This window comes from Pithys albifrons, chromosome 6, assembly GCF_047495875.1.
Source record: "Pithys albifrons albifrons isolate INPA30051 chromosome 6, PitAlb_v1, whole genome shotgun sequence".
NCBI classification, from domain to species: domain Eukaryota; kingdom Metazoa; phylum Chordata; class Aves; order Passeriformes; family Thamnophilidae; genus Pithys; species Pithys albifrons.
The window spans coordinates 5,660,823-5,686,348 of NC_092463.1; the positions used below are offsets into that span (position 1 = coordinate 5,660,823).

Genomic DNA, 25,526 nt, shown 5'->3' on the forward strand with positions numbered 1-25,526 from the left:
CTTTCCTTTTTTTTTACTCAGGTATTTTCTAAGCTTTAGGGAAGGTTCTTTTCACCATGGATCCCTCCATCCTTGGTGGTTAAACGGACGCACTGCACAGTTTCAGCCAACTCCTGTGTCTTTGCCCCACAACCTCAACACTGCTAACCTTTATGTTCCCAAACCAGCATTTATTTGTTGTGAGCTCTCTGCAACCTCATTAATATGCACAGGGATGTAGAAATGATGCTTCACAATCTCTCTCTAGGCAGCCACAGAGGTCTCTGGAGGGACTGTGGTGCTGGGACAGCTGAGGGGCACTCAGCCATGTAACAAAGAGTGAAAACCATGCCATTTACCAGATCAGCTGCATAAATATTGCACAAGGCAGAGATGCAGAGGTCACCCCTGAGTATCATTGAGGTAGGCAAGCCTGCTGGGCTGATCTCTCCTGATGGGTAAATGGAGGTTTCCCTTCCCCTCACTGTTGCCCATGGAGGTGCTCTCCCAACAGTAGAAAGTCCCCTGTGTGGCACAGCACAAAACTCTTTGTCCTTGACACTGTCCCCTCACTCACTGACCTGAAGAGTTCAGCAATTTTCCTGTCCTCGCAGACCTGGACTAGGGTGCTGGTGGGTCAGATTTGACTAAGTTTTCTTTTCCCATCCCACAGAAGAGCAGTTGAGGGTGTTCGCCACTGGGAAGGCGGATAAAGTGCCTGGCATGCTCAGCTGCCTAGAAAAAAGCTGTTAGTTAAACACCTCAGACATCTCTGGAAATCCCCAGTCCACACAAAGTCAGCACTCAGGGCCTGCCACCTGCCCAGACACAGCATGGAGTGGGGATGGAGGAGGGAAGCAGCACAGGGACCACAAAGCCCACCCCTGCTGCACAGTCTCCTGCGCTGCAATGAAACTCCCACCTCAACAAGGGTGGTGGCCAAAACTCACCATGAGGGCAAAAACACAAGAAAAGTATACAACATAATCTCACTGTTCTCTTTTTTATTACATCTGTTGAGGTCCTTGCAAGTTGCAGGGGATCTGGCAGAACTGCTGCTGGAAAATACGCCTTTTTTATTGAGAGGAGTGGAAAAAACTCCCCTCCTTTGTTAACATGATCTGCTGTTCTGATTTTGTGTTTGATGGAGTCTTTGTCTCATATAACTACCCCCATTCATGGCAAACTCTACAATGGACATCTTTTGAAGTCAGCAGGATTACAACCCCACAAGGACAAGTCCCTTCCTATCTGTCCCTTTACACTGAATGTCAAAAAACATTGAACGACATTTACAGTTGATATAAAATAACTATTTTTAAAAGTTCTTAAGAGCTTCCCAGTAACCCAGACAGGATCAGTGCACAGGAAATAAATGTTAGTGGCCAACACTGCAGGCTCATCTATAGAGGTGCCTCTGCCAATGCCTGTGCTCTGTGAGAAGGCCCGATCCATTTGCACAGAGAGCAGCAGCCCTGGACCACATTTGTCCAGGTTTTCATGATCAACACCAGTCAGGGCTCCTGGGTATGGCCAAGGGCCAGTCTTATCTCAGGCTCACTGGAATTTTTGTCTTTTTAAAGGTGAACTGCAAAGCAATTGCTTCAAATCTAAAGGACTGCAAAAATAGCAGCATCCCAGCAGGGTTTCCCTGTCTGCCCTAAGGTGCCTGGCTATTTATAAAGTGAGACACAATAAGAAGACTGAGGTGTTTCTATAGGCTGCTGTAACCATTTGGCTTCAGAGCAGGTCAGGGCATTAAGGGCTGAGCCCCAGCAGATCTCTGAGGTCTGCTTGTTGCAGTATCCTACTTGTGTATCCCGGGGATGGAGAGGCAGTCAGACACATAATGGTTGTTACCAGGTGCTCACAGGCTAACAGGGATAGAATCATAGGATCATTAAGGCTGGAAAAGACCTCTAAGATCATCAAGTCACACTGTTAACCCAGTACCAGCATGTTCACCACTAGACCACATCCCCAAGTTCCACATCCACATCTTTTTCAAACACTTCCAAGGGATGGCATTTACAGCAATTCCCTGGGCAGCCTATTCCAGTGTCTGCTCACCCTTAGGCTTTGGGTGGTCATTTTTCCTAATATCCCATCTAACCCTCCTCCCACCCATGCCATGGCACAATTTGAAGCCATTTCCTCCTACCCTGTCGCTTGTTACATGGGAGGAGAGGCTGACACCCATCTGGATACACCCTCCTTTCAGACAGTTGTAGGGAGTAATAAGGTCCCCCCTGAGTTTTCTTTTCTCCAGGCTAAACACCCCCAAGCTCCCTCAGCTGCTCTTCATCAGACTTGTGCTCCAGACCCTCCCCCAACTCCACTGCCCTTTTGTGAATGCGCAAATGGAGATAAGCACCTAAAAAAAGAAAATAAAAGAAACTATTCCAGGATGGATGTTGAGTTTGTCTTGGGTCAAAGCCTTTTGTTTCTAATTCCAAACATGAAAAAGTTGCTATCTGATGGCATGGAAATTGTCCTGGGAAGACTGTCCCCCTTCCCGACAGAGGTTTCTAATCCCCTTCCCTCTCCCTGTCCTGCACTGTGTGTTCTCTCTTGCTTTCAACAGCCCAAGATCAAACAATTTCTATTCTGTGAGCAACAACTACCTGGAGATTTGGGCTTCTGGGTGCAAACAACATGAAAAATGTCGTGGAAAATGGGAAAACAAAGTTATGGCAACTATACTGTGTTTTTCAAACACCTCCAGGAGCTTTCCCCATTATGGATGGGGAAAACATCCCCTTTGCCAGGGCAGTGACCCTGTGCATGCCACAATGCACTGCCACGTACCAACCTGGAACACTCCCTGGTTTAACATAAGAGCAGGGACAGGGGAGAAGGTCAGGAAAAGTAACACTTCTCCAGAAGTGCAACTCTGCTTGTTGGAGTGGAGTTTTGTTCTCAATTTCAGGATCCCAGTGTCAGCCCCCCTCACACAGTTCAGTATCTTCTGAAGGACACACCTTTCCGCGGTTTATTTCCAAACACAGGAACAGCAGCTAATTCCTCTTTTGAACACATCAAAGAAAGCAGAAGAAATATTTCTGAAACTTTCTCAGAGGCCTCAAGGGCCATTTATTTTTTGTAGTTTACCTTGAAGATCCATTTAACTATTTCTTGAGCCCCAGATGCCTGCCTAGATGGGCCAGAGAGGCCACACAGCGTTCAGTGTTGAGGAGGAAATGCTGAAATTCTACTGAACAGTGTGAGTATTCAGCTGGAGCCACTCCCACCAGGGATGCAGCATCATACAAAATGATCTGGGGGGTTTTTATCATTCAGTAGAGATAACAGTAAATATGATGTACACAACAATGTTCCTGAGTTCCCAGATCTCTTACATGGGAGTTTTACCAGTTCATAACAGCCAAAAATCAAGCCTGTGGATGGTGGTTACCTTTCCACTCCTGGTGCACACATTTTCCCTACCACCTGCCTGATGCACTGCCTGGTCCAGATTTGTGCAGCACATCTTCCTGTCCACTCTCAATTGGTCCCATCTGCTTTCCAGGAGGAGCTCTCCTCTGCATAACCCTGCCTGTCACAGCAGATAACAATGCTCTTTGTGCCTTTCCCCAAGAGACAGATGGAATGCAGGGGAGCGGGAGGCGTCTCAGACACCCTGTCACAGTGTCAGGAGGGGCTGGCTGTGATGGGCTGGTGGAGAAGAGCCCTGTCTGACACCAGGGCTTTGCCAGCAGGAAGGCACTGATGGGGATCCTCTGACTCAGTTCCTGTGTGGGGAGTTACAAGAGCAAATAAAGGGATCTTCAGCTGGTGCTCGGGGGAGAAAGGGAGATAAAAATGAGCCCAATGAAGTTACACTCCCCAGCAGAAGCAGAACTGCAAGTAGGACACGCTTGGATGCAAGGGATGACCTGCAAATATCACATCTCCGTGGAAATGGCCTGGATACCAAACCATATATTAACTCCTTCAGTAACAGAGCATGGTGCCAAGGGCTTTGTTTCCCTACTCTGAAGGTAAACACAGAAATCCTGCCTTAAATGTAGCATTTCAAATACGCTCCCACAACGCACCCAGCTAATTTTACAGTAGGGGAAAATGCATTCCTGCTCCCAGCTAGTGAGGAGCTCAGCCAGAACAGTTGATGGCCTTCAGATTTTATCCTCTCCGGAATAATCCCAGTTTCGTAACTAAGGGATATAGCTGACAAATTTCTCAATTTGCAGATTAGAGAAGGGTCAACCCCAGCTTAATCAGCTGCTGTGGTGGGTCAGGAGGCAGGGTAACTCATAAACATTGTGAAATTAATAAAGTTATTTAGCATATTGTGTACGCAGTTTTCCATGCTTGCAATCCAAAGGAAACAGAAAGCTGTGACCAAAAGCCTTCCAAGCAATTGCCAAATATCTTCTTGAAAAAATCAAGATAGGAATGTAGCAGGGAAAATTCAACAGAGTGCAAACTGTGAGGGATAAGATTCAACCCTCCCAAGGATAGTCCAGGGGCAGAGAAGGGTTTGAGAATAGGCCTTTGCAAATCCATAGTCCACCTGAACTCAATAAAACAGAGAACAGACATCAGTGGTGCTCTGCTGGCTTATGGTGACCAAGGGTCTAGGTCTGCCACCCCAAGTGTCACCTTTGGTACTTACAGCAAGGCACAGTCCATGTGGGGGTGGCAAAGATGTTATGGATGTCATTGGTCTTACTGGAAGAACGCCAGTAGAGATTTTTAAAAGAACAACAGAGAGGCAGATTTGTGCAAAAAGAGGTAGTAAATATCTGTGGTAAATATTTCTGCTTTATTTAAATCTCCTTTCAAAACATATTTAGGGCTTAACAATAGACTTCATATTTTGTTCAGGATTTGAATACGTGTTTTCATCCACTCCATCCAATTAAGGGTTGCTGGAATTTCTGCCATTAGAAAATACTCTATTTTGTGCAGATAAATGGCACAGCAATTATATTTGGGACAGACTTTATTAAGGTACTTTGGAAATCAAGGCTTGGGGGCACAGCTTGACTTCTGGAAAACTGCACTCAAGAATAAAATGTTATTCAGCAGGGTTGCACATTTCATACTTTCTATAAACCAACAGCAAAGCACAGCAGAGGTTTCTGTCAATACCTTCATCCCTCTGGCCTACAAACCTTTGTGTGCCATTTCCATCCTCCACTTGACCTACAATCTCCATGCAATCCTCCCTAACAGGACCTCCTGATGGGTTTCCTCCAGCTTCCCAAGCCTTCTTTAGCAGTTACCACAACCTGGAGACTGTCTCTCTTCTCAAACCCCCTCACCTTTTGCAAACTGGTTGGTGGAAATTGTCTGCCTTGTCCTTGGGTGCATCTGCTCTCCCCAAGAACACCCTGCATGCCCACAGCAGTGCAGCACTAAGGCTCAGCTGCTCAGTCCTGCTGAGAGGCTTGTTTTGTGCAGAAGCTCAGCTCACAGGGCCAGGATGGCACCTCCACAGAGCATGGCACTGCCCAGGGTGGATGGACAGATGGTTTATCCATGGTGCACTGCTTGCTGCCACTGGGGTTCAACTGCCTGCAGCATCTCTCTTACCACTTTGCTATTCTCTCTCCACCTGGAGATCCTGCCTGTGTCTCCACAGCATCTGCAGCACTTGCATCCCTACTGTGGTGTTTCTTCTGGCCTCTCTGGGAATACCCACCACACTTCACACTCTTCAACTTGTCCTCATACCACACCATTTGACAAAGGGAGTTTCTCCTGAGCTAATCAAGGCCTGAGGAATGCAGAGTACCACTTTTGGGGTCCAGCACACCCTCTCAGCTGCCCTCAATGCAAGGAGCTACTAGCTGAACAGGTAATGGTGCTCCTTTTTTTTCTGTCCTGCCTTGTTAAAATGTTATAACAACCTCACAGGGAGCAGAACAGCAGGAGAAGTGGCTCGTGGAAATTAAACCAGAAAATAAACAAGCCAACCCCCAGCAGGAGAGATGTGGCAGACACTCTTGCTCTGCTCCCTTTGCCTTAGTCCAAAGCAGATGGTGTGAGCTGGATCCCACTGGATTTACATTCAGAGGGGGCAGATTCATGGCCAAACACTTTTTCCTCTGGAGAAATCAAGACTTCTCAAGTGTTAATCGAGTTTTCTGCCTGTGAGCTGATAGCACAGCACATGAGCAAACATCAGCACTTTTGTCACTACCTTGCCCTTATTCTATTATCACCACCCATCTGCACAATATGCTGCTGGCAAAGAGTGCCAGCTCCAAGAGGAAACCATTCCTCATCTCTGAGGATGGGGAAAAGAGGGAGAAGGACAGGAGAAAAGACATGTGGACACAATGGTTGCCTGTCCCTTTTCTAGCTGCCCAGTCAAATCACCTCACAGCAAACTCACCACTGCACCTTCACCTTTTTCCTTCCTTCAGGTCAGCTTTTCACTCCTATAAAACAAAGACTCCATACCAGCTTATTCCTCCTTAAAACCAGCAGCTTCACCAGTGCAAATTTACCCTGTTAAAAATGGAGTTTGTAGCACAAATAAGGGATACAGGATTTCCCTGCTGCATTGCCAGAACTGAAGATAGGTGAGGTTTGGGAGCTTGATAAGTCATTTGGTGAAAGGCTCACTCTTGATGAATGCCAGTGTTTGGAAGTTTCTGCCAAATTCAGACAATAATTTTAGTTAAGAAAAAGGATTTTGTTGCAGAGTGGTTGTGCCAGACTGTACTGCAATTTATGTGTAGTGTCTTTTGCCTGAGCTGACTTTTCATAAAAATAATAAGTAGTTTCCAAAGTGCAATGAAAGGAATTGGCGGGGGGGAAATTGAACACCTGGGATTTAATAAAAACAACTTTTCGTTTGGGGCTTTTTTTGCTTTTCTGGAGAAAATGAAAATTCCTTGTCTCAGGCAGACCTGCAGAAATACATGTATTTTTATTTCATTAATTCAGCCTGTGAACCAGAAAGAGAGAAGAGCCTTGCTCAGCAGAGCAACAAGACACCCAGCTGGGTTTCAGAACCAACTCAAGTGCTTTGTTGGTGCAGAATTGCTTCAAGGGCCAGCAGCCAACTTTTAAAATAGCCCTCATTACCTTTATATTTATAATGGGAAAACAGGGGGAAGTGGTCAGGAGTAGCAGGCAGAAGCACAGCAGAGAAAACGGTGATACAAGCGGGTTTTAAAAGTCAGAATCACAGAAAGAATGAGACTGGAGGGGACCTTTGGAGGTCTCCAGTTCAACCTCTGATCAAAGCAGAGGTATTTCAAAACTAGCTGGGGTTGCTCAATTTTTTCCTTCTATCCACCTTCAGCTGAATAGAGGGAATAATCTATTCTTTCAACTCCCTGGATTTGCTCTTGCTGAGTCCTCACTGCTCACTCCAGTTTAACTTACTGACCACCAGAACCTTTGCACATCATTCTTACAAAACAATTGCACCATGTGCTTGCAACGTACCCATGTATGTTTGCATGAATAAATGCATTATTCAGATCATGCTAGCAAAGTCTTAATGAATTTTAAATTAATAAAGACTAAGAAAGACTCTAAAAAATTCCAATACTATTCATTGCCTGAATAGGGTGTTGTTTTGCTTTCAGTGCCCCATAACATGGATTTTTTTTGGCTTTCTTTCAGTGACCCACATGGAACCAGGGCCATGTCACAGAGCAGGACCAGGTATGTGGTGGGAAGGTGACTCAGGGCTGGAACAGGACCTGATTCCCTCTCAGGTGTAATGGACCCACATCCTCTCCTCAGCTCCCCAAAATATGAGACTCTCAGCAGAAGGTGTTGCATCTGGGGGGGCCCTGAAATGTGGCAGCATCTTGATTGCAAAGGTGACGTCCATCTGTCTGTGAACATCACATGGTGATGCTCAATTGGAGCATCCTCAGGATATCCTCAAGAATTCCACAGGAAAAGGCCTCAGGTGGAATATCACAAAAGAATTTCTCTAAATTCCTAGAAAAACATGTTTTTTTCCCCATGGGATAATGATGCTAACTATTAGTCTGACTCAAATCCCAGCATTTGAATTTCAAACAGGATGGAAGTTCTTCTCAGTCTTGCATATAATGAAATAAAAAAATACTCACAGTTCAACACCACTTCAACAGCATGTCTGATATGTTTGAGACCACTGATTTGTGAAAGAAAACAGAAACATTTTGTAGAAAACATAATCATTGCTTGTTGTAGCTATCCAAGGTTATATAAAACGGATATATTCCCTTCAAGTGTGGAAAACAATGTTGCCTCATAATCATATAACAAAAATCTAGGGATCTATTTTAAAAATGGATTTTGTCCTTGGCTTTTCGTGGTGGCTGATGGCAGTGTTTGTTTGCAGCCAAAAATATCGTCCAGGGCCCCAAATCTCTGCACCACCAGCAACATGAAGAAACTAAGAAAGCTGATTCCAGTCAGTGCTACCCTGATACCATCTCAGCAAGATTTTGTTGTGGTGGGAACATAATCTAAAATTTTCTAATCATGAGTGCCCGCAGTTTGCTCTCTAAATAAAATCCTTTCTGTAATAAGAGTGTAGCATTCTTAGATGCCAGGAACTGGAAAAGGATTTAGACATTCCCAGCACTTCAAAATCTCAGTCCATTTAAGTTGAATCAGCAAAGCACAGAATATCCAGATTATTTTAAGCATCCACCGAGTTCTATTTGAGACTTTATTTTCCTTCTTACATACAGACTGAGATCTATAAATATTGAAAAACATGAGAATTGGGTCTTAATTTTTTATGAGAAAAATACTAGTCCGATCAAAAGGGAAACAACCATCTGGCACCAATCCTACCAGATGTTTTCCTAACCATTCTCCATTTTTTCTTCCCAAATGTATGTTTTCTGTATACTCAAAGAACTGCCATGACCCCCTCTTGTTTATCCATGCCCAGCTTCAGATTTCCAAGCCTGTTATTTCTCTCCCTTTCTTTCTTACTTAATCTGTCATTCCTTCAGTCAGTGAGTGGCATCTATTCAAAAACCAGTATTGTGTTTTTGGAAAGAATTTGCTTTTTTGTTATGTTTGTGGTTCAAGGGATTGTGGCTGACTCGACAGCTGTGTTTGAAAGGACAGTTTGTTAGTAATTTAAACCAACACCAAGGGCCATAGACCAAGGAATTTTGGAAATAACCATACCACCAAGATGAATTTACAATATTCACTTACACTGTTGATGTCTGGAGTAGCAGAATCATTGCTGGAACAGAAATTAGTATATTGTACCTGTGGAGACACTTTCCAAACAGATGATGTCTCACTTTTGTACCACAGGAAAAAAAAATAATTGATAACTTCTTCAGTCAAGTAGGTCAGGTAATCTGAACTGCTGCAGCTGTACCGACCTTTACAGTGTAAAAAATGAAGATTATTTTTCAATCCAGGCAGGTCATTGACTCTGTCTTACATCAGCAGCAGCCTTTGCTGCTAGGCAGAGGGAAGATCACATATGTCATGTTTTATATTCATGAAAAAGAGCTTTATATCCAATGAAATGGTACTTCAGAGAAGGCTATTCTGAAGCCTCTTGTAGCTGAATGCTTTAAAGAGATCTTCAGGAAAGATAAAGTGTTTTCCCTCCAAACATAATAAACATACTTTCCTGAAAAATTGTTGGACAAGCAGCGTGCTGCAAATAGCAAAACTACCTGTCTCCTCACAGGGGGGTTGGAACTAGATGACTTTTGAGTTCCTTTCCAACTCAAGCCTTTCTGTGATTCCATGGGGATGGATCTTTTGTGGACCTCGTGATTCCCCATTAAGCTGCTCACAGACTGAGACCCAGAGGTCAGCAGAAGATGTGCCACTGGAGCAGCTGCACTGGAGCTGCAACACCCACTCTTGTTCTGGGGTGGGAATTACAGCCACCCTAATGCCCAGGAGAAACCCAAATGTACAAGAATTGCAAAAACCCCAAACTCCCAACTTTCAGCAGAGGTAAGAAAGCAAATGAGTCAGATGTTCCTGAAGAAGGTTCTGGCTTCACCTAATAAAATTCCCACAGCTGGACACATACATTGCTGTGACCCAAATGTATCCCTCAAGTGGATCTTAGTGTTATTTTCCTAATTTTGGTACAGAGGGGATGATACAGAAGTGGTTGAGCCACCATTCCTGGAGAGATTTAAAAGCGATGTGGAACTTGAGGACATGGCTTATGGTGGGCTTGGCAGTGCCAAGGTTAAAAGTTGGACTCAATGATCTTAAGGGTCTTTTCCAACACACATGATTCTGTGATTCTATGACTCTATTACACATTTAAATGTTTTTGTATTAGCTAAATCCACGTATCATTTTTCATCAATACTTGAGAAATTACTTTTTTGGCAAAGAAATATTTGCCAAAGTCAATGACAAACGTGTATGTATCAGCATCAAGAGAAAATAAACCCTGAAATCAGCACTGTCAAGTAGGTATAAAAGATGTGTTTGCTCAAGCCTCCAATCAAGGATCCTCGTTAAATAATCATGTGACTCATAGAAGAAGCTACAATGAAGCAGCACAACTCACATTTCAAATATTCATGAGCAGTCCGTAGAGCCCAAATGCAAAGGGAATAATTTCCAAATTTGGCTCCTGAGTTGGTCTGAGGAAACGCTGTTTGCTCACCAATATTAACACAGCTGAGAAGAGGTGCTACATTTCTCAAAAAAAAGTTCATTGATTATTTCTTTACCTTTGAGGAGCATGGAAAATTTTACTTAAGGGAATTGCCTGGAAAAAGTAATTTCTGTAAAACTGGACTTTGTTCTCTTTTGCTTTTCATTGAATTAAAACTGTTCCAAAGCAAATCAAAAACATCGAAGCCAAATGTCAAGCATCTAACATTTCAATTCTTTTTCTCTGATGTCACTCTTACTGCTTTCACTGTTTCATCAGAGGGCAACAGTGACTCTGTGCATAACCAGTGTGAGTTACCCAGGCACTGAATAACAGTGATGATGTATTTTACAAAGGTATTTAATAAAACAGCCCCCCCCAAAGCTTAACTGAGGACCCCACCAGAATTTCCCACACTGCCTGAGCATTTTCCTTTCAGCACAAGCTATTTTATCTGTATGTAATACATGGTAAGTCATGTCCGTGTTGCCCTCCATCTTCTCCAGCTCAGCCAGCAATTTTCCATGGGACCTTAAAGCTCATATACTTCCAACACCTTCCACCATCCCAGGTTGCTCCAAGCCCTGTCCAACCTGGCCTGGAACACTTCTAAGGATGGGGCAGCCACAGCTTCTCTGGGCAACCTGTGCCAGTGTCTCATCACTTTCACACTAAAGAATTTCTTCTTAATATCTAATATGGATCTCCCCTCTTTTAGTCCTTGTCCTATCACTATCTTCCCATGTAAAAAGTCACTCTCGCTCTTTTATATAAACTCCTATTTAGTACTGAATGGTCACAACAGATTCAACCCAGTCTTTTCTTCAGGCTAAAACCCCAACTGTCTCAGCCTGTCTTCACAGGAGAGCTGCTCCAAGTATTAGTGGGTTTTACATTTCACTGAAACCCAGTCAGACAACAGTCAATATCTTACTGAAGTAAACCATTAAGTTTGTCTTCACAGTCTATATTTATAAATCAATGAGGCACTTTTCCCATTTTCCTTTTGACTTAATGTTCTTAACAATACTAATTAAATCAATTTAATAAGCCTATACTTGCTGTATCTTTTCCCCTTTCCTCCTTCCTTGGATGCAGGCACTATGCTGTTAATCTCTACCTATCACTGCACACTTCATCTTTTACGATTTCTCCCTGCCAAGCCTGCATTTATTTAAAATTCCTCATTATTACTCACTTATCCCACAGCTGAATACTGGTCTGTTTGTCCACCTTTAGCCACTGAATGCTGTGTTTAGGTTTGTCTGCAGGAGGCAGTTCAATCCCTCCCTTCTACTTAAAGCAGGGGTTTTCCTCCAAAACAAACAAAAAGCTATTTTTTTTAAATAATAATTACCATCCAAAGACACTGAAACACAAAAATATCAGCCATTACTACTTTTCTGTGGCTCATGGTTGATGTGCACTTTCAAAGGCTAACAGAAGCTGCTGGTTTGAACAGGGCAGGGACCAAACAAAGAGGAGAAAAGAAGAAATTAGTGTATTTCCTGATGCCATCCTTCTTCCTAGCTTACAGACTCACTAAAAACAGGCCAGAAAGGCCTGAAAGGCATCACCTAGTTCCATTGCTGGCCCCAGACAGCAGCATCACTTCCTATGCCACCTGAGTGATGCTCCTCTGCACTGCTCACTCCAGCAAAGGAGCTGCAGCCACCATTCCCCAGCAACCTGTGTCTCTCTATCCTAAATGTCCACATTTTCTGAATCTCTTGTGTTGCAACTGAAGCCACATCCTTTCCTGGCAGTCAACTTAACTCAGGCTTTCATGTATTTAATGTACTTACAGACTGCTCTTCCCCAGCAATTCTCTCTTTTAGCTTAAGGACACCTAGTTCTTTCAGTCTTCTCTCCCAGATCCCATTTCCCAGACATCTGATCACTCTGGTCACTCTCCCCTGGGTTTTCTGCATTGCTCCTGTGGTGCTGTGCTCCAGATTGGACACCCTGCTCCTCCCCAGGCCATTTGCTGCATCGTGCACACAACCCCCACATTGCAGTACCTCAGAGTGGCATTTGCTGTTTAGCAACAGCAAAACAGCACAAAATTTGCAGCCCAGGATGGCTTGGATTTGGCTTGTGACCCTCAACACCCCAGTCCTCCTCTGATGGACTCGTCTGGGGTTTCGCATCGTGTGCTTATGAAGTTGGCTCTTCCTGCTGAGGTGCCCTGTCCCTGCATAACCTTTTCCTATTTATTCAGAATATTTATACAGGTGGCCAAGATCATTCTGATTTTTCATGGTAGTCCTTCTTGTTTCCAAGTCCTAGATGTAGGAGCTGGGAAAGGTCAACCAATCTCCAAGGGTCTGGAAAATGAAGCCAGCACACCGGGTCCTGCCATGGCACAGAACTCCTCCAGGTATTACTCATACGATGAAAGGTTGAACAGATTTATCTCTGCCTTGAAGAATGGGGATTTCATGCCCTTCCAGCTGAGTGAAAGAAATAATTGAAAAACTGAAATGCATTCAAAAGCATTTTTAAGCGTAATTATGTTAATAGCTCCAACTGAACAAAGGGTGGAGTGAGACAGTTTTGCAGGCAAAGTCTGTCTCCAGAGCTCATGAGCGCAGGAGATGTGAGCCAAAAGGCACCTGCAGAGTTTATAACCTTAACCCTCTGCCACTGCAAGCATAAAACTACCTAATTCCCTTCATAAATTGATGATAAATCCATTGCTTGAGAAATCCAAACTCTTGAGAAATGCAAACTCTTAAAGAGTACTTTGAATTTCTTTGTATTTCTATTCATTTTCCCCTCTATCCTGACTTCTCCTCCCCTGCCTGATGCTCATTTGCAGTTTATACAATTTTATCCTTCTGCCTGCACTGACTTTTAGTGCAGTTCATTTCTCCTGCCAGTTTCACCAACCACTAGCAGCAAACACCCCTTTCCCTCTCATTGGACAAGGTTAGAAACCAGCTCCTCTAACTCATCTTCTCAAAAATTGGCTTGTACCTGGCACAGCAGAGCAGTGGTAACCAGAAATGTGAGTGAGCAACTGCAGGAAACATGGTGCTTTGCTCACATCTAACTTTTTCATTTCTCAAAGCTGTAAGAGCTTGAGACACCTGGTGCTGGGTCCAAGCAGGAACAGAAGAGTCCTGGTAAACTTTGGACCTTACCTGCTCTGGCAGGAACTGCCATCCAGCTAAACGGGTTTAAAATTGCTTGAAACCTTCTGGAATAGGCTATTTTTTTCCCTGAAAAGCTGGTTAAAACATGCAGCACAGCAAATTGCCACTGCAGCTCCAAGTTCAGCGTGGGGAACGGGAACCCGCTGGTTTCTTGAACTCCACTTCCTGCTCACAGAGGAGCTGCATTGTTTTCCTGCTCACACGAAGTGAGAAGGGGAGGGCTTTTCAAAAAGTTGTCTGGTAGAGAGACTAAAAGGAAAGAGTCTGATTTGTTGTCTTCATTGACTTTTCTTCCCTTGCTTGACACTGATAGGCTGGTCACACTTTTAAGTGAATAACGGAGGGATCGCTCTGTAATGTTGCTGACCTGTTGGAAAACATCCAGGGGAGAGCCACCAAATTGATAACGATCTGGAATACCTCTGCTATGGAGACAGGCTGAGAGAGTTGGGGCTGTCCAGCTTGGAGAAGAGAAGGCTCCAAGGAGACCTTAGTGCCCCTTCCAGGGTCTAACAGGGCTCTAAGAGAGCTGGAGAGAGACTTTTCACAAGGGCCTGAAGTGACAGGGCAAGGGAAAATGGCTTTAAGCTGAGAGTAGGCAACATTAGATTAGATCTTAGGAAGAAATTCTTTACTGTAAGGTGCTGGAACAGGTTGCCCAAACAGTTTGTGGGAGCCCCATCCCTGAAAGTGGTGCTGGAACAGGTTGCCCAGTTTGTGGGAGCCCCATCCCTGAAAGTGTTCAAGCCCAGGCTGGATGGGGCTCTGAACAGCCTGGTCTAGTGGAAGGTATCCCTGCCCATAGCAGGGAGGATTGGAACTAAGTGATAGGTCCCTTCCAACCCAAACCATTCTATGATTTATGATTCTATGATAATTATTTAAATCTGAGGATGCTGGGCAGCTGCAGCCTTGGGGAACACTGTTGGCTTCATGCCTTCTTCCCCACAGTGGTGGCAAAGTCCTCTGCCATAAAGAGAGAAGAGCCTTGGTTTTACAGTTCAGCAGCCATTAGATGGGATGGACCAGGAGGCAACTTCATTTTCACCAGTCACAGAGAACCAAGGTCACACTGCTGCTGACTGCATTAAATAGGTGCTCACAAATCCTGTTTGCTGGTGCACTAGCTCTCAGTTCTAAAGGCCATTTTCAAGCTGAGAGTAAAGTGTGTTTATGTTGTTACTCTTCAGACAGCAATGTCAAAGAATAAGTCATAAATGCAGGGTTGAAATTAAGCACACTGATTGCAGCAGTTTGTGCCTTTCCTGACATGAGCTGGAAGTAGAGCTATTGCAAAAAAATTCTGTCCTGTGGGAAAATTTCATATTATTTTCAATTTTCTTTTCATCTCAAATCAACGGGAAACAGAAAACTTTTCTATGGAAGAGAAAGCCCCACAGGAAAAACATTTGGAAATGTTGAAACATGTTGCTGCAGCAAATTTAGCAATGTCAGTAGAGATGGCAAATGACACATGGTATTCCCTCTGTGTTGTTGAGCTGGAAGGGTGATGCCTTTGCAAAACATAACTAAGGATCCTTAATAAGAATTTAAAAGTGAAAACATGCAGAAAAAATTATCTTCAGAAACCTAAGTAAAAATAGCTGCCCTACATTTTTTCAGAAGAGAGGAATGACTTTTTGGAGTCTCGGCCTGAGAGGCCCCACAAAACTGAGTCACTGATGATGAAGCTGAGACCCCTTTGGAGCAGCCTGGCACTGCCTGGGCCTCAGCAGAACCAGACCTAGTTCAAATTCAGCTATTGGGGACTATTTGTAAGACCCTTCACTCCACCATGGACTACTTGCCCCATCAATAGAATAGTTACAAAGGCATCTTACACCTCCGCAAAATGCAACCTGAGGAACTACAGATTAGTCTTGCATTCTGTGCTTTTCACTGACTCTTGAAAAGCAAAGGGAGATGTTGGAAGAGAGCTGGCCAAGAAAAAGAAAATAGAAGCACACAGACATTATAAAGCAAGACTCCAAGTACAACAGTCATGCTAAACTATGAGTTCCAGTAAATACCAAAGACCCAAGTGGGTTACGGGCAGGAAAGGAGAAAACTGACTACTAAGAAAGTGCTGGAACATGTGGCATTTCCAAAACACTGCTGATATGCTGAAAAATCCCTTTTCTGCTCATTTAGCACAGCTGGAACATTGCTAAGATCAAACCCTTCCTGTGAAATATTTTTTGCAAATCAGCACAATCTACATCACATTTTCCTTCCCTTGGTGGGAAGGGAGGCATCGGGAGTTACCATCTGGCTGTGAGGACACCTCATAGGAAAAGCCAGAAGAAATTCCTGAAATCCTCATTGCTGAAGCTCAGGTTTTGGCCGATATCTCAGAGGGACTGTGTCCACTCTCTGCTAACAGCTGCAGGCAGTTGTCTGCAGGCTGAGGTGGGAAAACATGCACCAGATTTTATGCAGATGTCAGACTGAGCGAACAAGTAGTAGAAGAAGGAGTGACTGAAGCTGCACTTCTGGGATCAATTCACAGAACAGTGTAGAAACAGTTCATCCAGTGCAGATCACATCAGAAATTATCTTGATGACAAAGGGAAAAAGAATGAAGCTGTTCTGTGCATCTTCCTACTCTTTAGGGTGCAATCAGAGCACATCTTCAGCATTGCTATTAGCATTCCTCCTCCAAAGAAATCTCAGCAAAGCACTGAGCTCTCATTTTCAAAGATGATGCTGGAAAGCTTCCCAGATTATATATTTTCCTCTTTAATTTATACCTCTGAGAATAATGCTAATCAAGGATGCAGTGAAAGTGGTGAGACTTCCTCAGCCCAGGCTGATTTATTAACAGTGGTTGCATTATTCTCACTTGGAGAACGATGCTAGTATCCCAAGCTTCCATTAAAAAAAAAAATCCTGCTTGCTGGTAAGTTATCAAATGCAAGCTGACAATGTACTTGCACAGCAGATATGCATAAGTGCATTGCACTGTATGATTCATCTGCAAAACATCCAGCATGCTGGAAGCTCAATTTAAAGTAGGTTAGAAGAACAATTCATTAAAAAGCAACAGCAGAGAGAGAGGGGGGAGAAAGAAGCCCAAACTCTAAAATCTTCTGCTGGTAATGATATGTTTTCTTACTCTTTGATCAGCCCCCTCTCCTCATGTTACTTTTGAATATAGTTTGGATGGCATAGGGATGGACAGCCATGTAAAAATACATGTAGCTAGACAAATATTCCAAATGCCATCTTCCAGGCCTGGCAGATCTACCAAATATTCCAGGAATTATACATGGTCTGTTTAGCACGTTCAAAGTGGAAGGAAATTGCATATATTTCACAGAGCATAAATCCCCAGGCCTGTCTCCTTAGCTCTGACCTGAACTTCTACTACACAGACACTGGATTATAAAGACTAATGTCCAAAGGACTTTCAAGAAAAAAAGATTCCCAAAATGGCAACTGGCTTTTACTATGATAACTGCTCAGATAATCCCCCATAATCTCCAGCAGCATTTTTTAGACTAGGAAAAAAAACCCAATCAGAAAAAATGTACATGACATGGCAATTCTAAAATAAAGAACGTTGCAAGCCAGAATTAGTGCTTTTAAAATGAAACTTATGTGTATTTGGAATAAATGTCCTACTATAAAAGCAAATTTAGACAAAGTACGTTTCTACTAACACTGGAGCCAGCCAAATCAGGTGAAACACTTGAGCTGATTTGAGAATAATTTGAAAATCTATGCTTTATTAATATTATTTTAATCCATGTAACTCTTGCAGAAAGATTTTTTTTGTCTGATGACAAGTTTCTAAAAAACATTAAATTTCAGGGAATTCAGTCCTATCTCCTGGCAGCAGCAGCATTTTCAAAGGCAGAGTTCCTATTTCACCCATGTAAAAATAATGTAGGTTTTACTCAGTGACTCCACATCTGTCCATAGGACCAGTTAATTGTTTGCTTGACTTTTTAGCCCTGTAAGAAATGTACCCACATTAAACACATATGGACCTTTTTGCATCTACTAAGGATCTCCAAAATTTTTATCTTTCCAGTAACAAAGATGCCCCTTCCCAGTAATTTTGCTATAAGGATTTCTTAGTTAAAGTGATAAACAGACCCACTGCCTGGAAGTTCCAACCCTCTTTTTTTTTCAGAGGAGGTGACTCCCCTGGGACTTCAAACTCTTCACACATCATCTCGGAGCTTCACCTCTATGCTCAACACCTTTCCTACAAACTAGTTATGCTCACAGAATCACAGATCATAAAAGCAGACTTTCAGGATAACCAGGAAGTTCTGAGAAATCAATTCCACATTCAACCCCGGTGATCATTTGCTACAGCAACAGAGAAATCAGCAACTACGTAAATGCTGCATTATGTCTCTTTTTAAACTGCAAAAGCTGCAAAAGAGAGAAATCAGCCTCAGCCTTAGGTCAGCCCTACATCAAAGGCAACTGCCTCAATTTAAGTTTAGTGCACAGCAATATTGCAGTTTAGAGCACTTGGTCAATGGTGTTTACCAAAGCTATAAACCTTTGTAATAAAAAGGAAAAAAAAGAACAACAACCCCAGCAAAATGGCAAACATGGTGCATCCTAAGACAGAGATGAGTGCTAACCAGAACATAAAAAAATTGGGATACACATTTTTATAACTTTTCTAAGGGGCAGGAGAAGACATTTCCCTTTGTACTGCAATCACCCTGCCAACAACAAATGATTGCTGCTCACATCACACAGCTACACCTGCATGGAGCAGTTCAGCTTCCAGTTCAGCTCAAGTGCACATTTCATTTCCAGCGTGTTGCATCGTGCTTCACTGCCAGAGTCAACAGCAATGAAAATATCCTGCAACACAAAACACTTCCTATGCATGTGAGCAGCAAGCGCGTCTCTTTTGCCTCTCCATTAAGGACATCAAGGGAAAGACCTAATTAAGACTGATTGGAATTCAGACCCCTCCACACTTTGGTAGTCAGCAAAGAGATGATGCCTGTGAAACCTCACTGACCCCTCCCAACACAGCACACGGAATGCTGCTCAGGGAGTCAGAGCAGAGGTGAGACACTGCTCTCCAGGTCTGCTGTCTGCAGTTTTCACCTCCCACTCTGGACGTGGCTTTGGTGTGTGTTCCTCACGCAGGGAGAGGGATGCAGCTGACCTGAATATGGGTGAACACTTGCACAGAGGTGGCAGATTTAGAGCGACTTTTAGGCTGTGCTTAGAATTCAGCCCTCTGCCCTGCCAATGAGCTTGGGATTTAAAACATTTCCAAGCAGAGCTGCTCTGCTGGTGATGTACATCAGGACCTCCATGGTGTGAAGGACTCCCCTGCTCCCTGACATGCAAAATGCTGTTTGTGCTGTGCATAGGCATCCTCCCTGCACCAGCCTTGCTACCTCCTGCTTAGGAGGTAGGATTAGGCCTCTAAATGGCAGAACTCCCTTGATGATTGCAGCCCATAAATGCAGTCTGTCTCTCCAGCAGTGCTTTCACAGATGCCCCTGAGTGCTTTTGGGAGCAGTGTGGAGGGGGCAGGCTCTGCAGAGGAACATCAGCACAAACTCTGATGACTCGGGCTGTCTGCAGCCCTTCTCCAGACAGCTGTGCTGCAGAGGCTGCCCGGGGTGAGGATTTTCAGGCTGTTTGGTCATACAGCCAGTGACTAACGCAGTGCAGGGGAAGCTGAGAATGTTCAGATCTGTAGCTTCTGCATTCGTGGCTTTGGAATGTGTTGCCATGGGGTGAGGGACAGCAACCCGGGCTGTGTTTGGGATGCAAAGCTTTGGCCAGATGCTGTGCCCTGGTGCTGTTTCCTCCTCCTCAGCCACGGGGCTCACCCAGGGGCACCCACATGTGCACCCAAGACATGGACTGATATTTGCACAGAAAAAAAGCTTCAGACACAAGAGAAGCACAAGATCCCCAGGGGCTGGCAGCAGGGAGGTTTCCAGCCTGACAAGGCTGACCCATACATTTGCTTTTTACTGTCTGCAGTTAACAAGCCCTTCTATGTCTTTTTGCCAACAACAAATCAGCTGCAGTTAATAAATTCAGCACTGCTGAAAAATAAGACATAATTAATGTCCTGAATTGCACAGAAAAGCCTTGAGCTGACATAACTCTGAGGGTCTGTAGTCACCCTTGTGCAGAAACCATCTTTTGGTGAGCAGCCTCCCCTGCCTGTACCCAGGCAAACATCCCACTGCAGCACTGCATCCTGGATGGGAGTCACTGCTATTCAAGGGACATGTTGGGAATGCTGCAGCTGTTGATGGCATTTGTGTTGAAATAATCTCTGAAGAACCAGACACCTTTTCTGACACGAGATCTCATGATTGTTGGAGGATGCATCAAGGGCAGGTGACTCGTTACAGCAATGAAAGAAAGATTCAAATAACTCTCTTATTAGCTGTTATTTAAATAAAGATGGGAAAGACCACTCTAAAGGAATATTAAAATATAAAGTCAAATATTGAGATAACAACTCAATATTTGAAAGAGGCTGGCTTATGAGGGCTGTAGTAATTTCCAACAATTTTTATTCTCACCTAGACACACACCACAAATCAAAATAAACAGCAGCAACATTATAATGATTTTCATTCTAAGTTTTCAATGTATTTATATGCTATTTTTCACAGTGCTGTAATGAGGTAGGTAAGTGCTGGTGCCTCCATTTTACATACAACTGATCTGAAGCAGTTTAGTCTAATGGGTAATAAAGCAAATTTATCTATATCTTCCAATTAGTTTACCCCTAAATTCAGCCCAATCCATGCTCACCTTTATGCATGCACGTAAGACCATCCTAATTTTAAAGCAATTAGGAATGTGCTTATGTTCCATACAATTAGGATCTTAAATATATGACTGAAACAAGGACAACTGAAATAGGTGATTCAAGTCCCCTCTATTTCAAGCCTTGTCTTGCAGGTGAGTGCCAAGAATTTATTCTCACTGTTTGTTGGAGGTGTGAGGTTTCTTGGAGGAATAAATAGGAACACTAAATGTGGGGTGTGTTCCTGAGTGCTGAATCATGCCAAGTCTACAGAAGCACATAAATTTACTTTTCCTAAATTAGAAAACTAATTACAAATAATGCTTCATTACTTGAAACATGCTTTGCTATTTGAGGGCTGTCCTTTCTTTTGCAAAAAAAACCCCAAATAGCAACCCAACAACAAGAACCCCCAGAATTTTGAAAGCAGTTCTGATCTGGCAGTAAGAGAATAGAACATGAAAAACAGACACAAGGACATAATTGCTGTATCAAAAATGAAACAGATTAGTATGCACTTGGCCCATTTTAGAGGCACTCTGACTACTCAGGAGGGAAAGTGAAGCAAATTCCTAAGAAGTCACTCATTTAAAAATCTCCATTCCCTGCTGATGATGTGGACCTGTGGCACAACTCCTTGGGTATTTCAGGAATTTTGAGCTAAAACACAGGTGCAGAAAATAATTAGGTCTTAGGGCCAAATCAGGTCTCGAGGCTTAAAGCAGAGCATAACACCAGTCCTGAGCATCACGGGCCAGTCCAGGCCACACAGCTGGGCCAGCATCCTTTTGTGGGACAGTCAGTGAGGACATGAGAAACAGACCTGTGGGATCTGCCCAAACATTTCCAGGAGGGCTGAGACAGAGGCAACACAAATCCCCACAGAGACTGGGATCACATGTTGAGTGTACATGTACTGCACACTACAGTTTTGGGGGAAAAAAAGTCATAAAACATGTTATTGAATGGCATCTCCAGAGCAGCAAGAAATAAAGAGGCAGATATGCCTCCTAGGACACTTACACCCATGAGATACAATGAACCACCCATCCCAGGGGAGATTCACAGCCCAGAAAATACTGCAACATGCAAAACCCAGTGCTTGCTGCAACTGGGACATCCTAAACCTCTCCCCTCCATGCCGTTCTCTTCCTCCCCAGCCTGTCCTCCTCAGTTCCTTGCCTATAAATAAAGTATTTCATTACTGAGTGATGAAGATTAAAATAACGCAGGTGAGTCACTACTTTGCTCTTTCATCTGCCTCATCCTCTTCCTCAACCCATTTGCAACCCCAAAGGCTGAAAAAACCGCATCAGTGTGGAAGCCAAAGCAGGGATGGATCTCCCTGCATTCCTGTGGAGAACAGGGAAAAACCAGCTGCATTGTCATCTCTGTGGATTTGAGAACTACATTACTGCACAGACTCTAAACCAGGAGTTTTTATGCACCTCTGAGAGTACCCTCAGATGCAGGCACTTGCTGGAGGAGGCCAACAGGAACTGTTGCTCCTGCTTACCCAAGTGGGAATAGAGGATGGTATTTCAGTAGGAATTTTGGTGTTTGTTGTTGTTTTTGATGGGTGACTGTGGGCTTTGGCCACTTTGTCAAGCTTCATGAGGATTATGGGAACAGAAAGATCCAAGAAGAAATCCACTGTGTTCCTGTCCCTCTCTGCAAAATCTGCTTGCACTTACAAAACCCCAGGAAATGCAAAGAGCCTCTACCAAATGATCTGTGTCACCTTCATTCATAACCAGTAGATCAGAAGTTTTGAGTGACTAATCCAGGGAGCAGAGAAAAATTAAATCAAAAAGGACAAAAATGTCAGGAATAGAACTGGTTTGAATAGATACTCTTCCAAAGTGAGACTAAATCTGGCCTCAGTTGACTAAATCTGAGCAAGATTGCCTGTCAGCTGAGGGTATGTTTCCAAACACCTGCTGAGGCTCCCCTGTGACACGCTTAGGTCAGTGAATCCACTGTATCAAGACTTTCTACAGAAACCCAAAAAATCAGGGTTTGGATCACGGCCTTTACAGTGCACGAGTCCCTGACCAGTATATTGCCATGGATGCTTAGGGAGTGGAGTCCTAATAAAGCAGTACCTGGGAAGGCCACAAAGAGCCAGTTGCCCTGGGGAACCTGCTGCATTTGTTCATGATCTGACATCCAAAAAAGTGGCAGTGCCAAACCTAAGTAGTGCAGACATGCATGTTCATACCTCCTTCTCTCCAGCCAGGTGAACCATGGAACCCTCATCTGCCTCAAAACCATCAAAAACCTCTTTTATGCTGAGGTGTAAAGGTGTCGGTATCTCAGCCTCTCTGGTAACTGGAGAGAAACAATAAACTGAGATTTACAAGTGATGTGTTATCAGTACAAACACAAGCTTATGCCAGGAGCACCTCAGTACAGTCCCCTGAGGCCAGAGGGCTGGTGGGTTAGCTTGTGGTGAAAGCAGGCAGCTACACAGCACATGCCTTCAAACTCAACCTCTACAAACCATGTGAATTAGAAAGATGTCTTTTAAAAATGTTCTTAAAGCACTGAGCCTAGAGAATCTGCCCTTGTCATAGAGCAGCAGGAGCCAAGTCCACTTGTAGTCTTGCATGCTGTATCCATCAGAGAACAAAACACTCTGGGGATTTGCTGTCTCACTGCTCCTCAAGAGGCAGGGGCTGTTCCTCAACTCATCTGCCTCATCCAGGCAGCTCCTAGTCCCTCCTTCCCACCTCTCCTCACTGGCACATACCACATGGGTGCTGTTCAGTCCCATAAGCACAGGACTTTTGTGCCACTGAGGCACTCCAGGGGTTTCAAGCCAGCTCTGGCTGCTGTTCCAAAAGGGTTCCCATAGGCCATATTTGCCATCCCATTGTGTCCCCATAGATGTGTCCCAGTTATTAATGCCATCCCCTGTGGCACTGGGCACCTCTCCTTTGGGCAGTGGACTCCACTCGTGAGCTGTCTTTGGAGGCAGCAGGAAACAAGCCAGGATTTGTCAGGAATGTCCTGACTGCTATGGCCTGTCTGAAGGCAAGGACCATCCTGGAGTGAGTATAGCAGGCAGGGCTCTCTGGCAACAATCTCAGTCTCAGCTACAAGAACGTAGGGGCATAACACTGCTACCTAAACCACCTTACAGATACCCACCAGTGCACAAGGCTCTCCACAACTTCCTAGACCCTTCCACAGGAATCATCACTTCTATGAGTTTCTTTCCTTTTCCCACTCTTTTTCCCCCCTAAGCACACCTGCACCATGGAGGTACAGTCCATTCTTACATTTTGCCATTTCTCTGGAGGAAACTACACGTATTTGTCCTAGGGAATGCCTGTGTAATATTTTTGAAAATAATTCTTGTCAGGGAGTTTAATCACTGTTGGTGTATAAAAATAACAGAATCTGTGACCAGATGGTGTGTTGGGTGACATGGGGCTCTCTTCACCAACATGCAACTGCTCACCAGCCTTTCAGGACTGCTTCACTCACCAGTCCTTTCTTGCAAGAGCTCCCTGCAATCTCCTCTCACCCTGAACCAAATTAATTTTTGGGAAGGAGAAAAACTGCATTTGAGGGAAAGAAACCTTTTCAGCAAAATCCAGGGTCCAAGTATACAAGCAAGAGAAACAGCTTTGTCCCTGCTCAGAAGCTACTGGAGTTGCTCTTCACTGGATCTCTGCAGGAGGAGATGCCAGCATGGGATCTGCAGCTTCTTATTGCCCTGGCTTTGCTTGAGCAATCTCTGAGCTTTCCACTGCTCATGGGAATTTTTTCCTGCAGTCTCAATCACTGCCGATTTTGGTTGATCCAAAGAATGGGGAGTGAAATCCATCGCTTTTCATCATTCAGAAACCACTCACAAGGTTTTGACACAAAGCCAGCCTGGCTCAAAGCTGGGCCCATGGCCAGCTTGAAAATATTCCTGAACCTTTCAACAATCCCTGGCTGGTTTTCAAACTTAAAACAAAAGCCAAGATCAGGGAAAGTTTGCAAGTTTTTAGGTTGTATAAGAAAATTTCTGTACAACCTGTGATAAATTCCCATCATTTATTTTCAGTTGTTTTCATGCTGGGACAATCTATCAGATTCCAAACCCTGCTCTTGCCCCAGAAAGCACAACCATGTTTTCACAAAATAAGACTGGTCTGATAGGTGTGGAGGAAGATATGGGATGTGCTGGGAAGCTACCTGAGAAACATTCTGTCCAATTCACTCTCCTTTGGATGGATTGCTCGTTGTCTAAAGTGTCCCCAGATGGCCCATCATATAAGGAGTGCTCGAGTTTATGGCAGTCTGTGTCGGTGTTCTAAAAAGCTGAAGTTAGGTATCTCCTGCTGGGTCTATTCCTACAGCTCAGGAACAGGCAGGAATCTCTCTCTGAGCAGGAGAATTAGAGGCTTTTCTGAAAAACGACAGTTTTATATATTCAGCAATATTAATGTCTTCTTATTCAGAAACTTCTGAATACTTGGCCACATAGAGAGAAGAGGGAAATTATTTACTTCTCCTGGTGAAGGGAGAGGGAGCTGTAGGTCTCTGGGTGATGTGGAACAGAAATACAGATGCTGCAGCCACAAACAGAGACAGACTGTGCGCAGGACTGCGCTGGTTGGGATGCTGCTCTGTCTGCCATGGTTGGCTAGACACACACAGAGCCACATAACAGTCCTTTATTAAACAGGGAGAACAAAATGTGGAATGTTTAAAGCACATTACTACTGTTATGATATCACTAATTTGACAGGCTGTCAATCCATGGCCAGCAAACACCAATAAAGATCTGTACCACTCACTTTACCTCCACCTTGCCACAGTCTGACACATACAAACGTGTCTAAACCCTCTTTGCAGAAGACTGCAAAAGCTGATAATTTCTTTACTTCTCTTTTTCTTCCTCCTTTTATTATTCTTTCCTATTTTTTCTTTTTCTTCTCTTTCTATTTGCCTAATCTGCATTCTGTGTTAATCTACACATCAGGTTCAGCCTGAAGAAGCCTTCATTAAATGTAAGCAGCATCACAGTGATTCC

General features: G+C 43.9%; 1 protein-coding gene across 2 annotated transcripts in view; it reads right to left on the reverse strand.

Annotated features, from left to right (window-relative positions):
* The window catches only part of RTN1 (reticulon 1), a 122,137-nt gene that overhangs the window by 94,413 nt on the left and 2,198 nt on the right, over window positions 1–25,526 (reverse strand). The gene's annotated exons all lie outside the window — the stretch shown is intronic.